The sequence below is a fragment of the Nyctereutes procyonoides genome, unplaced genomic scaffold (genome assembly GCF_905146905.1).
Source record: "Nyctereutes procyonoides isolate TBG_1078 unplaced genomic scaffold, NYPRO_anot_genome, whole genome shotgun sequence".
NCBI lineage: Eukaryota > Metazoa > Chordata > Mammalia > Carnivora > Canidae > Nyctereutes > Nyctereutes procyonoides.
In genome coordinates, this window is record NW_026575155.1 from 1,757,010 (window position 1) to 1,775,679 (window position 18,670).

General features: G+C 36.2%; 1 long non-coding RNA gene across 2 annotated transcripts in view; it reads left to right on the plus strand.

The window, feature by feature from the left end:
* Positions 1-18,166, plus strand: part of LOC129502100 (uncharacterized) — a 102,687-nt gene extending 84,521 nt beyond the window's left edge. For both annotated transcript variants that reach the window (XR_008662895.1, XR_008662896.1), the window contains one exon: positions 14,412-18,166. This is a non-coding gene — a long non-coding RNA (uncharacterized LOC129502100). The remainder of the gene's footprint in view (positions 1-14,411) is intronic.
* Positions 18,167-18,670: the final 504 nt, after the last annotated feature.

An 18,670-nucleotide genomic window follows, 5' to 3' on the forward strand; every position in this document is an offset into this window, starting at 1 on the left:
AGTTTTACTCAAGTCCTTCTGACAGAGTCACTGGATCTCCAGATCCATCCTGTGGTTCTTTCCCTTGTTCCAGAATGCACAATTGGAATTGACATGTTAACCTTAAAAATAAAACATGGTTATTTTACCAGAAAACATGGGTTCATTCGGGAATAGAAGAAAACTGCAATTTGAGATGAACAAGCTATGGAAATACCATAGGCAAATCTGGAGAACAAAGGAGAAGAATATTCTTTTATAGTGGAAAGCAGGGAGTTGGGAGGGACGATTGTAACAAAAATCCTTTGGAATAAACTGGGAATTTGGAAGTGAAGTGGCTTTTCCTTGGCTAAGTTGTGGCAGTTTTTCATTGGCTGTGATGTTACTCAGTGAGAAGAAAACCTTTTCTCCTCCAGCTAGGGTAAGAAAGGCTTAATCCTATAGGGAATGCAAGGTATCATTTCTTGGTTCTGCAGTTGAGGACACATGGTGGGCATGAGAAATTTCCCTTCTGGCTTCCTGGCTCCATTTTAGTGAGGTTTTCTTTTATTAATTTTTACCCATACTTAACAACTGGCACAATCCCATTTGTTCCCTGAAGTGTGCAGTGAGGGCTACTATGTAGAAAGGCAAGTGGAAACCATTAGAACTGCCTCTAGCCTGGCAAATGGTCCAAACGTAATGGAAGTATAAATTGATAAAACAAAAAGCTGAAGATAAATTTTGAAAACACATCATCACTTGCTTCATTTTGGGGTAAAAGTTAAAAACAAATAAGGTGAGAGGCACCAGGGAGGCTCAGTGGTTATATGTCAGCCTTGGCTCAGGTTGTGACCCCTGAGTCCTGGGATTGAGTTCCGCATTGGGCTCCCTACAGGGAGCCTGGTTCTCCCTTTGCCTATGTCTCTGCCTTTCTCTGTGTCTTTCATGAATAAATAAATAAAATCTTAAAAAAGAAAAAAGAAAAAAGAAAAAAGGTGAGCTTGCTGAAATTACTTTAAAGACTCTAGTTCTATTCCTAATAATATATGTATGTGAGATTGGCTTCCGGACATTGAGTGTTATTAAAACAAAATCTAGAGACAATAAAGAGTCATCACATCATGCATTTTTGTCAGTAAAACCTAGATTAGACATGTTAACAAGAAACTGTTCGCGTTTATCACATCACATCAGAAATTTTTAAATACTTATTTTCAAAGTGTGTATATATAAGTGTTAATTATATGAAAACACACTTTAGTTTCATTTAGTTGGGATTGTAAAAGACAAATATTATAGTAGCAATTCTCTGTATTAATAGCTTATAAATATTCTTTCAGCAAGTTATACTGATTTTTAAAATATTTTTTAATTTATAATTATGTTCTGATTATATCTATAAAATGGAAGGAGATTCCTGATTCTAAAAATAAATGGTTTTGCATTTAGTATATCTTTCTTTCATTTCAGTTTGTCTAGTAATTTTTGTTCTTTCACAATAGATTAAAAACACTGGTTCTTCACCATAAATATTACTATTTTCTTTTAATTTTGAAATATAGAATCACAAGAAATTGCAAAGATAGTACAGACAAGTGCCATGTACTTTTCACCATATTCTTTCAAAACTTATGTCTTAACTATAATGAAATGTCAAAACCAGGAAATTGACATTAATATAATATGTATACTTAGTTTAATCATTTTATAACTTAGGTTAGGGTGATCTCTGTGTGGCACAGCGGTTGAGCGCCTGCCTTTGGCCCAGGGCCTGATCCTGGAAACCCGGGATTGAGTCCCACATTGGGCTCCCTGCATGGAGCCTGCTTCTCCCTCTGCCTGTGTCTCTGCCTCTCTCTCTCTCTCTCTCTATGTCTATCATGAATAAATAAATAAAATCTTAAAAAAAAATAACTTAGGTTAGGTTGACATAACCACCACCACAATCAACACACCATGAAGATCTGCCTAGTTCTACCTCTTTATAATTACACTTATCCTCATCTACCTTCAATATACCTTGGTAACCAAAATATGTTCTCTGTTTCTATAATTTTGTCATTTCAAGAATGTGATATTAATGAAATCATTCAGTATGTGATATTTTGACTTCCTCTTCCCTTCCAAACTCATAATAATGCCCTTGGGATCCATTTAAATAGGGGTTAGAACTCCAGCATATCTTTTGAAAGGGACACAATTCAGCCCATAGTGATGATTATGGCTAATATTGGTCTGCAACTTTCTTTTTCTCTTTTTCTTCCTCCCTTTCCTCCCTCCCCTCCTCTCTTTCACCTCCCCTCCCCCTCTTTCCTTCCCTTTTTTTCTTCAAGGTCTTTTTCAAGTTTTGAAACTAGTAATAAGCTAGTCTCATAAAATGAGTTGTTATCCCTCCTACTCTGTTTTTTCAAAATGAATGTATAACTTTGAATTTATTTCTCCATTGTTAGTTTTCCTGGTTGATTCTATCTCAGCTTTTTTCTTTATGGTAACAAATTCAATTTCCTTAATCAAGACTCTTCATGTTTTCTGTCTTATTAATTTTTATGAATTGTATTTTCAAAAAATGTTATTGTTCTATTTTGTCAACTCTGGCATGTAGTTCTTAATAGTGTTTTCTCATTCATAATTCTTTATCTGTGGGCTCTAACTCTTGTTATTTTACTGCCAATGTTAAAACTTATTAACATTTTTTTTTTAGCCATGGTAATAGACATTTCTCCTAAGAACTTCATCATTGATTATTTTACCATAATTGCTAGGAGCACTAGATGGATGCTGGAAAACAGAGCCAAAATAGATGGACTCTGCCTTCATAGAACCATAGCCTAGTAAGCAAAAATTTAGAATCAAGTATGTTCGGTACACTGATAAGAGGTCCATGTGCTTCAAGAAAGCCTTCCTAAATCTGAAAGGTAAATAAAATTTAGTGAGGGAAGAAAGCAATACTTTTTAGTGAAAGAGAAAACTAAAGGAAAATTCCCAAAACAAGAGATTGTAAATAAGGTATTGTGAAGAAGTTAAAAAAAATACAATATTTCCAGATGTAGATTACAAAAGGGGAAGGGAGTAATAAGAAATGATACTGGATAGATATGCATGGCCAAATGATATCTGTAAGTCCTAATGAGATTTGACATTTGCCTAAACAGGATGGGAAAACGCTGAAGGATTTTAAGCAAAAGAGAGTAATGATCAAATTTGCATTTTTGAAGTCACTTCCATGTATAGGATGTGCTGGCAAGAAGCAAGGTTGGAAGCAAGAACCTGTGCCAATGATCTACACAAAAGATGACCAGGAGGTAACAGAGGAGTTGTAGAAAAGTAGATGGATTTATCTATCAGCATTGATTTGACTGCGTGTTTAATTGCAGTTAACAAGTAGGAAAAGAATGCAGTAATGGACATCTATTTTTCTGGATTAGATCATTAGATAGATGTAGTTGACATATAATGAGAAAGAGAAGGAGAAATGAGATTCTTGGGATGGTGTTATTTTGGATAACAAGATAGATTTGAGGGTGCCCTTGGCTGCCAAGCAGAAAAATATGTAGTATTGCCTGAACTCTGTCAAGATTGAAGTAGGTAACTTGACACTTATGCCAGTATGCAACATTTAGCGTTACAGGTACAAACAAAATGAAATGACTATTTGGGGTTTTTCCAAACTTGTTGAAAAGGAAGAATTCAAAGATATAGAGTACTGCTACAAAAGTAACTGAAAGATGGGATCATGAAATTTAAGCTTGGTAGGATGTAAAAATGAAAAGGAAGGAACAGCTGGGTAAAGATGAGGTGGAAAGATTCAATGGAATTTAAGTTTAAGGGAGGTTGAGAAAGAGTTCCAGTGGGGGTAGATTAATGCAGAGACTTGAAAGTCAGAAAGTTGTAGTTAAAATGGGATGTCTATGTCTGAAACTTCTGACACAAACCTGGGCTAGTGGTAAGATTTTGAACTAAGGGAGGAAGAGGCAAAGGTAGAGGGAGAAGAGAAGAGTGAGCCTTGGGTGATATGAATACTCTTAGAAGTCCCCCTCCAGTGCCTTTGTGATTGAGTTCATGTCGTTTTCACTATGAGATGGTGGATCCTTTCATGATTGATCGATGACTTACTCGTCTCACTCAGCAAACACACACACACCCACTAAGCATGCAGCAGTGTACAGAACAAAGGTTCTATAACTAAATCTTGCAACAATAAATGAGTAAAAGGAGTATGTTGGTGATCTGTCCCAAAATTAGATTATAAACTTACTCAATAACAAGCACAAGGCAAATATTTCCAAAATGATATCATACCCAGCAGCTCATAGAGCCTTGCTGATTATCTCATGGTCAGAAAAATTCCAAATCTTTTGACCCCTTGCTGTCTTCTTCTTAACTTGCTTACTAAATCCCACTGATGGAATTCTCAGAGATGAATTCTTCCACAGGGATGTGATTGCCAGTCAGAAAGAGATTCCCGTACAGCAACAGCTTTATCCAGAAAAGCTTAGAATTACTCACTAGGTAGAAGTAGTGTAAGCATGGGACAATTCTAAAAAGTAATGTGAAATAAACCTTATATTTGTATTTTTATTTTCACAGTGAATAGAAGGACAGTCTCTTTTTGGGAACTAGCTTCAAAGGATAAGCAATACCATTTACTTAACACTTTTTTTTAAAATCAGCTTTGAAAGTATCATGTAAACTGATTTTTTTTAAATGGTTTTGGGCAACTTTTTTACATTTTAAACTTTTGAGTTTGCGTTTTCCTCTTTTATGCTGAATCTGTCAAACTGATTGGAATTTATAATTTATGGCTATGCAGCAATCCAATATTCTTTATCCTCAAGTGATCCTATTCCCATGAAAGCTTGTTACATTGAGGAGCATCATTTTACAAGTCAAAATTATATTTCAGAATGATTATATGATGTTCTTCAATGTGTTCTATGTGTGATCCTCCTATACATTTTTTTCTGATAGATCTTTCATACTACAAAATTTTAAAAATGCTGAAGAATTAATGAAATATCCTTAAGATATCTCCCTTAATAATTCCTTTAAGTGAATTATTCAGCTTTAACTATTAATCTTCTTAAATCAATTTCACTAATCTTTATTGATTTCAAACTATTTATCTGATACTTCATATAATGTTAAGATTTTTTTTAAAAAGAAAAAAAACATTAAAAGTCTCTAAATTTAAGTGCTTTTGATCAGTCTTATAGTAAAAGGAAACATCTAAACAGATATTTTAATTTGAAGCTTAGGGTACATTTTTTTTAATGACTGTTTATCAGCCAAAGGTCTGGTCAGGTTGAAGATACACAAATACATACATGACCACACCAATCATCATTCAGTTGCGCTTTATTTGACTAACTAGAAAGCCTTAAAAAAATTCTGTGTTGGACAAAAGTAATGTTCCATTTACTTGACTAACACACAACAGCTTCTCTATCATTACAACTTTCCTAGATCATAATTTGTTTTTTAAACCTTCCAGTATTAAGTCAAAATGTGGATTCAAAGTTCAATGATGATTTAAAAGCACAGAATCCAAATATTTACCAAAAGTATAAAGCTATACCTGCCCATTTCATTTTGAAACTATTTACATTATTTCTAGTGCCAAAGTTCTTCTTCATGAGAAAATTGGCTTTGTTATTCACTGAGAAATTGATTTTTTAAAAAAGATTGATTGATTTGAGAGCGGGAGAGACGGAGAGAGAGAAAGTGCATATGCAGGGGTGGAGAAGCAGAAGGAGAAGGAGAGAGAGAGAGCGAGAGAGAGAGAGAGGGAGAGAAAGATCTCAAGCAGACTCTGCACTGAGTGGGAAGTCCCACTGGGACTGGATCTCAGGACCCTGAGATCACAACCTATGCTAAAACCAAGAGTTGGACACTTAACCGACTGAGCCACCCAGGAGTCCCATATGTTAGTGTCATTTGTCCAAAACAACTAATTTATATGTAAGAAAATGTGAATGTTTTATAGTGAAACATCTGCCAGTGCTAAACAAACTGTTTTTCATATTTTGATTTCTTAGATCTTATTAAGAAGAAAATCTAGCATCTTGTTTTTTTTTTTAAAGATCTTATTTATTTATTCATGAGAGACAGACAGAGAGAGAGTGTGAGAGAGAGGCAGAGACACAGGCAGAGGGAGAAGCAGGCTCCAGGCAGGGAGCCTGATGTGGGACTCGATCCCGGGTCTCCAGGATCACACCCTGGGCTGAAGGATGGACTGAACCACTGAGCCACCCTGGCTCCCCAGCATCTTGTTTTTCATTGGTCAACCTGTGCCTGTGAAACATCAACTTGCCTATACTTCAAGGCTGTGCAATTTGGCTTCTCTAGGCAGACAGAAGAACTAGATAGTCCTCAGATCCAGCCTGGTCAGTGTGAAGGGAGCAGAGTTTGTCCATCTCAACCAACACAGAGCTTTAGGGTTCCATTTTCTAGGGGTAGTAAAGCAATGGCACTAGTCTGGACTAGGGAAATCATGAATTATTATGCCTATCTGACAGGAAACAGCCCAAGGGCCTGAGTCTGAGAAAGGATGAATAGATAAGCTGGTTGGACTGACAGAATCTTGCATGGTTCAAAAACTAGTCTACCATGCTACCATTTTTTTTAAATTTTTATTTATTTATGATAGCCACACACACAGAGAGAGAGAGAGGCAGAGACACAGGCAGAGGGAGAAGCAGGCTCCATGCACCGGGAGCCCGACGTGGGATTCGATCCCGGGTCTCCAGGATCGCGCCCTGGGCCAAAGACCGGCGCTAAACCACTGCGCCACCCAGGGATCCCCATGCTACCATTTTTGTTTTTGATGTTTGTGTTATCTTGCTCTCTCTCCTCCCATATAATTAATGATTTTGTTCTTCAGCTGTTTGCCTTGAGACTACAGATAATAAATCTTTTCAAACATTACCTTCTGTCTCACAGTACCAGTTATATTGATCAAGGTAGGCTAATTGTAAAATATAATTGCCCACATCTCAGCAGAGAGTAAAATTTATCCTTGCCCCATCAAGTTCAATGCAGATATTCAACACTCAGTAGCACTCTTCCCAGGATGATTCAGGGTGGTCAAGGGTCCATCTATCTGGTACCTTTCACTGTTGTTATGTGTTCAAAGTCCTCTACAGTCTTGAGGGCCTCTGGTGATCCCCGGAACCTAAATGTCAAAAAAATAAGGTGCTTTAATGAAATGACTTACACTATTTTCACCTGCATTATATCAACCAAAACTACTAGACTCCTTCCTCTTCTACTACTCTGGAATATAAAACAGATCTAATGGGTAGTTACCTTTCTCTGCCAAACTATTAGGCTTTCCAAGAAAGAAGTAACAGGTACATAACATCAAGAGAAGATACTAACAAAAAGATGTTTGATGTTCCTATGTTACTGCCACAATAGTATCCTCTCTGTGGGTTGTATTGTACCTGGACATATGTAATACTCTGGTGCAAGGCTTTAACTTTTTCAGTTTGGGGAGGGTTGTATTTGTTAGTTAAAAATAACTGATATTCTGTGACTCTAAATTCAGCCCGTAGAACTATGTTGTCAGAGAAACGATAACAGTAAGAAATGCATTAAGTTCCTCATCTCAGCCCATTCCCCAAAAGGCATATTAGTCTAGTTGGGTTTCCTTAATAGTAATCCAACTGGCAAACATCCAACCAACGGTTTGTAAGCTGAGAAAATATTTTGTCTATAAAAGAAAATTTTAAAAAATACTAAAAACTGACAGAATATTCAATAAAAGTACTTTACAGAAAACATGATGCTTCACTATTTATAGTTAGCACTTAGCACATGATAAACATTCAATAAATGTTGTGAATCAGTATATGCTAAACAGTACACTTCTAGCTAGCTGAAAGTGAGTTTTGCTTCTATGATCTGAATGTTAATAGAACACTTTTCTATAGAATGGGAATAATTTTTTTTAAGATTTTATTTATTTATTCATGAGAGACACACACACAGAGAGAGAGAGGCAGAGACACAGGCAGGGAGAGAAGCAGGCTCCATGCAGGGAGCCCGATGTGGGACTCGATCCTGGGTCCCCAGGATCATGCCCTGGGCTGAAGGCGACGCTAAACCACTGAGCCACCTGGGCTACCTTAAAATGGGAATAACTTAGGAAGTTCTTGCTTGTACTAGGGATCTAAATGTTCAAAGACACATATGTGTTACTCACTTAACTCTGATGTCAATTACTAGAATTTCAAATGGGTAATCACCAGTTGCAATTTATATCCCTATTCATAGAACTTTATGGCAAACACTTGTGCCATTTGTAGCACATAGCATTTTCCCAAATGGTACATCCTTCTCAACGAAGCCTTGATATTCCCTTCATTGTATGTCCTGATGTGGTGGATATGTGCCTTGTTCACTCTTCCCTTTGAAATTGTATGGACCTCTGTGATTTCTCCAACCAAGAAAATATGGCTGAAATGATGGCTTGGCATTCCCAAGGTTTGATTTTAAGATACTCTGCCTTTCACCTTATTCTCTTGGGATATATGCTCTGTCGCCATGCAGAGAAGAAATCTAAATGAAACTTAACACTTATTAGACATGAAGAGGACACTTAGGGGTATCCAGCTAATAGCCCAGCCAGAGACCTTAGGCAACAAGCAGCATCAGCCACCAGATGTGAGTAAAGGCACCTCAAAATGATTCCAGCCTCCAGCTAGAAAGTTCCCAGGTGGAGCCCTAGATATTGTGGAGCTTAGACAAACTGCTCTGAACCCCAGAGTCTATGATACCAGTAAAATAGTGTGTTTAACACAATTAGGTTTTAAATGATTTGTTATGCAGCAATAGTGACCGTAACATCCTTCATTCCAATGTAAATTTACATCACAATTCCTCATTAAGCTTTTTTATTTTTCCCCCAACTTTAATTGTATGTAATATGTTGCTTGCATGCTTCATCCCAAGTGCTCTATTTGACTTGACTTCCACTGCCCAGGTAGCAGAGAAACATTCTTCTTTGAAGATTATACACACATATTCCTATCCGGTATTTAGCATGACTTTCATATTTTGTCTAAATATTTTTGACTTTACCATTATTCCACGATTTGATTATGAAAAGCACTGGATTACATGAGGGTAAGAGTTATTAGTGATTTTTTTTTTACCAGTAGATCCCCAATGCATAGCAAAGGATTGATGTATAATGTGGTCAGTAAATATTGCATAAGTAAAAATGCATACACAAACACTTTTTAATCTATTTTAGAAATTTAGATAGACTGCTGAAAAAACAAAAATATAATGCTTGACCTTTTATTCCTAAATGGAAATTTGCTATTTAGTATATTTGTGCTCTTATAGAATTATTTGACCATTTAAATATTTGATGAGATTGCATCATGCTCTTATCCAATGCTATGAAAATTATGGTTATTAATTTGTAAAAAAAAAGTTTTTAATCATTTCAATAATAATGATGATAATAGTAACAATAGCAACTAGTATTTTATATGCTGTGTGCCAGAAATTGTCCTAAGTTCTACTTGGGTTACTGAACTATTTTTCTTAAGTTAGGTTTATTGAAATGTAATTTACAGTCAAAGTCACCCCTTTAAGTTATATAATTCTATGAATTCTGACAAACACATTCAGTCAGGAAATCATCACCATGGTCAAAATAATTCCATCACCCCATAAAATTCTATCATGCTACTTTGCGGTCAATCTTTTCTCCATATCCAGCGTTTAGCAACCATTTTCTGTCCACATGGTTTTGCCTTTTCCAAAATTTCATGTAAACAGAATCATATTTTTTGTGGCCATTCATAGATTCTATCAATTAGCATGATACATTTGCAATTCATCAGTCCTGCTGCACTGTTTTTGGTATTCTATTATAAACCACTATTTGTATACCCTTTCCCAGCTGACAAACATTTGGATTTAGTTCTGGGTGGTTATGAAACAAAATAGTTAAACATCTGTGGATAAGTATTTATGCAAACATATGTTTTCATTTCTTTTTCAGATCTACCTAGAAGGGGACTTCTGGGCTGTGTGGTAAATGGATGTTTAACTTTGTAGGAGAGTACCAAACTATTTCCCAAAGTAGCTGTATCATTTAATGTTACTGCCAGCATTGTGTAAGAGTTGTAACTGGTCCATATCCTCGCCACAACTTGATACCCATAGTTTGACTTTAAAGCCATTCAAAAGGATGTTTAATGCAACTTCATTTGTGTTTTTAAGCATGTTTCCCTAATAAACAATGATATTAAGTACAGATATATGTGATGTTGATAAAACTGTTTTTCTAATATTTTGTCCATTTGTAGAATATTTTGTAATAATCATGAATATTTTCATAAATTCTTGATACCAGTTGTTTATTACCTATGTTTAGAAATATTTTCTCCCAGTCTTTGGCTTGTGCTTTGATTTTCCTTTCAAAGAGCAGAATTTTTTGATTTTTATTTTGTTTTCAGATGCCACTGTGTATAATTTTTTTTAAAGTAGACTCCACACCCAGCAAGAAACCCAACACAGAGCATGAACTCATAACCCCGAGATTGAGAGTTGAGCTGAGATCAAGAGTCAGATGTTTAACTTACTGAGCTACCCACACACACCTATAATTTTTCTTTTATAATTCATGTTAATGCCAAATTTAGGCCTAATCCAAGATTGAGTGCATATATGTGTTAGTCTGTCTCTCTGTGTATGTGTACATGTTTTAAGAAGTTCCCTTGTAGATGTTTTATAATTTCTGTATATGGCACAAGGTGTGGTTCAAGATTTATTTTTGCATAGATACACACAATTTTTGCCATACCATCTAAGAAATTATATTAACTTATTACTTCTACATCATTTTAGATTTTATATTCCTAAAATACAACAGTTTTAGTTAAAACAGAGGTAAAACTAACATGAAAACTACATTGAATTGATTTATTAAAACTGCTTTTAGAATAAAACTATTTCCTAATTCACTATTTATCTATTGAATATAAGGTAAATACTTGACTGTGCAGATCAACCACAACTTTTCAACCACCTATGCTCTTGAGAAATTTTTTCCTTAAAATGTGACAAATAACTGATGAATAGATAACAGTCAATTTCAAAATAACATTTCAAAAAATCTATACTTAATACATTTTAAGAAACCATCAAAATGATTAAAATTAGGACTGGTTCTATAGCATCTTTGTTACTATATTCTTACTTTGGAAAGAAAAGGGAAAATTGTTCTGCTTCTCATTGGTAATTTCTAGGCAATAATCATGAAAAATAGATTCTGAAAATGTTCATCCTTAGGGACTGAAAAGTATTTTTGAAGTGGTATGTGTGGATATATATGTTTGTGTTTGTGTTTTCTATTTTCAATAAGCAAAAAATTATTATCTTCATAATTGGAGATATTTTCCAAATAATATTGCTAAACATTCTTTTGTTTTACATATTCCAAGAAGTCCATTTTTAAAGATCAAATCTAGTATAAAGGTATGATACATAAATGCACATGTGTTTCTTACTTCTTTATCAAACTTCCTCTCAGTTTATTCTGCTACTGTCTAGCTCATGCTTTATTATTAGACTAAATTTTCAGCAAGTCATTATGTTTGTTTTTATATTTTATTACCAGTGGCTTTAAGAGTAATGTCACCATTTTATTAAAATGTGTATATTGTTGCATGTACTGTTTAAGAGCTCGACACTTTTCTTATCTCCTTAAGCCAAATCTATTGAAATTGCTTAGTAAGATGATATTCAAGGAATAGTAGAATTTTTAGTACTAGCACAACCTATGTTTTCATATCTGAAGAGAACTTGGCTTCTTCTAAAGTAACTGGACAGATGAAATTATAAAATCATGTCACTGAAGATGTATACGAAATTCTTCCTTAATTTCCAAACTCATATTAAGACCCTAGATATATATAAGGGAAGGAAGAAGAAATGTGTGGGAAATATCAGAAAGGGAGACAGAACATAAAGACTCCTAACTCTGGGAAATGAACTAGGGGTGGTGGAAGGGGAGGAGGGGGGTGGGAGAGAATGGGTGATGGGCACTGAGGGGGGCACTTGACGGGATGAGCACTGGGTGTTATTCTGTATGTTGGTAAATTGGACACCAATAAAAAATAAATTTATTTTAAAAAAAGACCCTAGATAGGCACAGAGATATAAATAATCTCCATTTCCCATTTTTATTTGTGTCTTTAGTATTTCTGCATTTATAGGCACTAAAGTATAGTGACTCTGACAAGATAGATTAATTCCTATCATGTATAACAGTTCACAGATAAGCAGGTGGTTTGTAAATCAAGAATACTAATCAAAGTCCTTAAAGTGCAGAAAGGGAGACAAAATAATGCAAAACAAAACCTTGACCTCAAGTACTATTTCCAACAAACATATTAAATGATCAAAATCAAAAACACTGTACGTTAAGAAGACCATCCCATTGTTCTATCGGGTGATTGTTTCTGGCATATCATATAATGCAGTATGTGATAAGATCAATTAATTCCAAGGTTGTATTTCAGCTCTCTTATCTCAATTGTGCAAAATGGATCTCTTTATACAATGAGAGTCCATGCAGAATCCTGTGTTGATGGGGCAAACATTTTGTAAGTCTTTTGGTTGTGTATCTGGCTGAGGTTCTACAGTCAGGAAGGGGAGGCCAACACCTAGAATGTATGTCAGTTATAGTCAAGATGAATCATGTCCCTTCCATATTCAAAGAGGTCTAAAGATAGCAACTTGCCATGAAATGTCTGGCCAGTTACCTTGAAGTATAGTGCCATCTCAAGGATTAATGGCTGTTCCCTGTAGTTAGAAGATTGGACATTTGACTAGGAAGGTAGCTAGATAAGCCTTATTTGAGTGAGATTCCATGATGTTGAGCCCATGAATCACTCCATCTCTGCCACTACAGCTATTCTGTTCTTAAGTTTATTCTGTTCCAAAGGGATGGCTCAGTGTAGTTACTGGGTGATGTCAATGTCAATCATTGTCAATGATCAATGGCCAGTGACAACAAGCCTCCCACACAGGCTTATTGTTTAAAGCCTCTCTTTTAGTAAATACTCTCTGATGGGAATTAAAATGTCATGCAAAGGCCTATATTTATGCACATACCTCTGCTCCCAGCCACTTTGTCCCAGATTTTCCCAACTTTTTCCTTCAAGTCTTCTATCAAACTAACCAAGCCATTAGCTATTGCCTATGTATCTGTATACATGCTTATCATGAACGTTTTCTATTTCCATAAAAAATGGTTGACAAGGTACACCATCAAAAGATCTGACTATTGGGTGAATTTACAATCACCACTGTCTTTCTGGGCCATCTCTGAGTGGGGTTGTTGTAAAACAATAGTCTATTTTAAGCTTGAACTTACTTAGTAACCTGAGGACTCTGGAAAGCAAGCTCATCCTTTTACTTCTGTTAGATGGTCCATAAGAGGTATCTTCCATGGCCATAAGTATGAGCCAAAGGAGAGATGCTGGGTCAATGATAAAGAATGGCATGGTGGTTTGGGCCACATATTGTGTAGCTTATTTTTACTTTCTGTGATTGATTCCAAACATACTGCTTCCTTTTTAAAATGCACTGCTTCTAGGTCTTCCTGATTTTGTGGCTTTATAACAGATACTCAGCACAAGATGGGCAGTTGTGGTCACATAGACACTTGATGGCCCACAGTCAGGTGCTTGGTCTCTACCAGAATCCAGTTATATATTGGGAGCTGCTTTTTGAGTCTGCAGATTCAGATGACGTGATTTTGATCTGTATCCAGGGTTGTTCGTTGTAATTCTAAGACTACCACTCCCCAAACTGCCCACTAAAGATTCCTCTAATATATAAAGTCTCCTATATATGACTTAATTGTCAGAACTGCTTCTGTCACAACCTGGACTTCATGGTGATCCATTTCCTTCTCTGGGCCCTCTTCAAAGCTGGAAGTTTTGCATGCCACTCAGCAACTAGATTGGAATTATCTTCCTATGTGTAGGATATGTTTCTTTCAAATACCAAAGAGGCTTACCAGGTACTGTGTTTTCTTTTTAATTGTGAGAGATTAAAAATGTAGTAATCCATTATTTTGATGAGTATATCCCAGTATACCCCACATCACTAGTCCCTTAAATCTTCACTGACGTGGTGATATCCTTTATTATTGTACTTCTATTTTCTACTCTCCAGAGTATGAGCATCTTGAAAATCAAGGCTTTCAATAAACTTCCCACTTCTTGCTTATCTAATCTGATTCCTATGATGTCACCAATATAGTGGATCAATGTGATGTTCTGTGGAATATGCTGACAGTATAAGTATTTCAGGTTCAGTTATGATACATGATGGGATTATAAACTAAGTCCTAGAAGAAAAATATATATTGCAGCCCATCGCATATGAATATAATTGTATATTATTCTATTTCTTTATAGGATTCAACTATACTATACTTCATGGATGTGATATATCTGGGACCATGTGGATCTGTTCTGGCAAAGAAAATATATCCAGCAGAGCAGCTGCAATAGAGACTGTTACCACCTTGAATTTCCAATAGTCTACTCACTTGCAAGGAGGTTTCCAGATTTTATGGAGGACATTTTGACAATACAGATATGTTGAAAAAATTTTGAATAATATTTTTCTTCCTATGATGTAATATATTTTTTTAAAAATTTCTTGGCCAGACAGGTACTGTAGGGCAATTTTACAGGTTTTCACTTGAGTGTCCTCACTATGCTAGGTCTTATCCTAGGGGAAAGGAGTATTGTAGTTTTGCTAACTATCAACATGATCATTTCCATTATACAATTCGGGACCAAAGAAACTACCCTCGGTGAGTCCATTCACTAATGGATCCACTGTGAGTCACAACTGGACCTAGACTTTATTATTCCTCTTGTATATGGGGAATGGAATAGAGTAACTGTGAAAAATCCTCTAGACCAAGGGTTGGCAGACTTTTTCTTAAAAGGCCAGATAGCTAATATCTTGGGAGTTGAGCTTACCTTCAACTACTCATCAACTCTGCTGTTGTAGCACAAAAATGGCCATAGATAAAATGACTATGGCGGTGATCCCATCGCAAGGGGTTTAGCTAGACTTTAACAGGAAGAATGTGACCTTTCTGCAGAATTCTATTTTGCCTAATCTGGAGATTCACGATTTTCAAGGCCTTGCCCTCATATCCCCATACCAAGTTGCAGAATTTTACTTTTCTGGAATAAGGACACTGACAGGGCTTCACAGATTTGCTGATCTTGAGAATTCAACCTTCACTAGAGCTCCGCTTACATTATAATTTTATAATCGAGTTATGGGTCTGATACTCAGCTTTTTCAGTCTTTTGGCAACAGGAGATGAGACTTTTTCTGTGCTGCTGGGATGCCCTCTGACTTTCATACCGAGCCTGCATTTGATAATTAATCACCTTCAGTCTTTCACAGCGGTTTTTCTAAAATGTTGCGAGCCCCTAGCAAAAGCCAGATTCCAGATCCCTGCAATTATTACTTCATATCATCTCTCAAATGTCTGAGGTCTTGCACTCACCAGTGCATTCATTCCCTTCTGCCAAGGATTTTAGCAGCTGCAGCACCTTTGCCTTCCAGGGGCTACCTACATTCCACCTACAAGCCATGTGGCCAATGACATAGCTATAAAATTCCCACTTAAAGTCTGTTTTCTCAGCCCACTTTTGGTACCAAAGCTTGTCTTTCTCATATTCCAAGAACACAGTGCAGAGATAGGGATTCTTGTGCCCCTGTGCATGCTGTTAGGAACTATACCCAGAAGGAAGTAGAGAGAATGGGATTAGGAATAGTGGACTAGTAATAGAGCAGGAGCCTCAGCAGTCCCTGTAGAGCTTCAGGCCTTGGGATGACCCTTCATAGATGCTCTTAATTGAGGCAAAGGACCAGCCCTTCATACCCCTGCATTGACTAGTTCATGCAGGGATGAAGGAAGAACAGAAAAAGGCAGCTCTGCTTGGCTGAGGACAATTCCTGGAGAAGGCCTCAATTTTGGGTTGTTGGCACACAGAGCTCTAGGCATATGGAGAGTAAGCATCTCACTTTAAAAAGGGGGAAATAAGTGAGCCATGCCACAGCATCAAATACCACATTGTTTGCTGTGCCTCTTGCTTCCTGCCAAAACCGAACACTGACACACAGAACAAACTTGTCGGGCCCTAAAGGAGAGCTGGGAACATAAGCCGATGTTTGAAAATCAACACCCAAAAATCTTGCCTCTTTGCTTCTTGCTCTGCACCCTTTCCTTCTTTCCTTGCTTAACCTATTTTAGAAGTTCTTGTTCTTCATATAACCGGTTCCAAATGTTTGCTCTCCTTAGTTTACAGTTCCTCTGTGCCCCCAAGACTATGGCTTGCAGTGTCTTATGACCTTGTGATCCCATTTTGTGCTTTTAAAAAATGGCTTTGTTGTTGTTGTTGTTACCAGGCCTCTCAGTTGGCAAATGCAAACACTAGTCATGTCCCTTTCCTTAAATTAGATAGGAATTTGACTAATTCCAGATTTTTGAATACACTTTAGAGTATTTGGACTTTGCTTAGAAAAATATTAGTTAATGTATATAACAGATATTTGAGTACTTACTTTGCATTAGACACTGTATTGGTCCTCAGTTATCTTTGTAGCTATAGGAATAAAGTAGCTATATTCAATTTACATTGATTCTCAGAAGTATATCCCATAACAGTTCTGGGCCTGCATCCCAAAAGAGCCAGAAGACTATGAGTAGATATATTTTGCAACTCTCAGGGGCATTTTCTTAAGAATCAGTTATCTGTTGATATAATATTATAGGGTCCACAATAAAACTCACGCAAAGCATTGTTGCTCATGAATTTTGGGTCAACTGGGAATTTCTGGTCTTAGCTGTTCTTATGCACCTGAATTTAGCCATGAGTTAGGGAAGCAGCTCTGCTAGTCTTAGCAGTATTATGTCCTGTGCTCAGAGGTTGGCTGGCTGTAGGCTGGTCTAGAATGGCATTGGCTAGGAAAATAAGGTTGCCTGCTACTAGGTCTCATATTCTCTAGCACGCTAGTCCAGACTTTTTCACATGGCATAAAAGGAATTTAAAAAGAGTGAGCAGAATTATATACAAGGCCTCTTGAGGCCTCAATTTGAAATGGACACAATATTGCATCAGCTGTATTCCTAGACAGAACAAGTCACAAATCAGCAAATTTTCAAAAGCTGAATGAATAAACTCCACCACTTAGTGGGAGGAATTTTGAAAACATTGCAAGTGATATGAATACCAGAAGAGGAATAATTGTGGATGTTTTTATAATTAACCTATTGTAATATAGAGCTAAGTTTTCCACTGGGCTTTTTTCTCCCAATATATTCCATATTCTAAATATTTGAATTTTCCAAATAAAACCTTTACTAATAGTTAGGGTTTTAGAATTTATTTGCCACTTGTCTAAACCAAACAAAATTAAAATATTCAATCCCATTAAAATATATAATTAATCCTTCCAAATCTGAATATCTGGCCAATAAATAGTATATTTAAAAACAAAACAAAACAAAAAAACTCTTTTTTCATTTCCCTGGCTAATTCTTTTTGATTACTGACCACCAAAATCAATATTGGCACAATTGTAGTATTTTCAGCTCTTTCAAAATGGAGCTAGAAGTAGCAGAAATAGAATTAAGGGGATGCAAGGTCAGCATGTGCTGTGCACTGGTCATACTGCTCTGTCTAGTGTCCTGATTTATACTTGTCACATACTAAGGGCTCAACTCAGCTGTACTGTGATGCCAACTTTATTGTTGTTATTAGCTTTATATGAAGTGATTTGTGTGATGTAGAAAAAAATGAATTGTGGGAATTCAAAATTTGGCATAATTCTGGTATAAAAATCGATGTTTGAAAATCAACACCAATTGGAATTCCAATTGGAATATTGGAAACTAAAATGAAGAATGCAGCAAGAAAGATTTGGTTTCCTCACTTCTAAGTACATTAGATAAAGTACTCTAAATCAAAAGATATCCAGTGTGGGGCACCTGGGTGGCTCAGTGGTTGAGCGTCTGCCTTCAGCTCAGGTCGTGATCCTAGGGTCCTGGGATCGAGTCCCACATCGGGTTCCCCATGGGGAGCCTGCTTCTCCCTCTGCCTATGTCTCTGCCTCTGTCTCTCATGAATAAATAAATAAAATCTTAAAAAAAAGATACCCAATGTGCTTGCAAAGTAATGTGTGTGTCTGTATGTGAGGGGGTATATAAATTAATATATCTTCCTTGTAAAACAGATGTCATTAAGTAGAATATCTCTGAGGTCATTTCTTTCCAGAAGGCTGAATATGGTAATCACCAACTATTTGAGTATTATTCTTCAATGTATTTAATACATTTCAGTGCTCTTATATTAATAGCAGATCTTTTTTTTTGACATTGGCATCTTTATAGTCTGTAGATTTATGTTGACTGGCAGCTGTTTAACACTCTTGGAATTCCAATTTATGAAAATCAGTGTTTAAACAAATCCCAATTGTCCTAAAATTTTCAATCTATACTAGAATAGGAGACATCTGAAAAAAGGTGACAGTTTAATGGTCCAGATTTCATTTTAGAAAACAGTACCCACGAGTTTTCTACTGCTGATGCAAAAGCTTTACTATTGTTAATATTTGTTGTTGTGCATTTATGTAGTTATGGATGA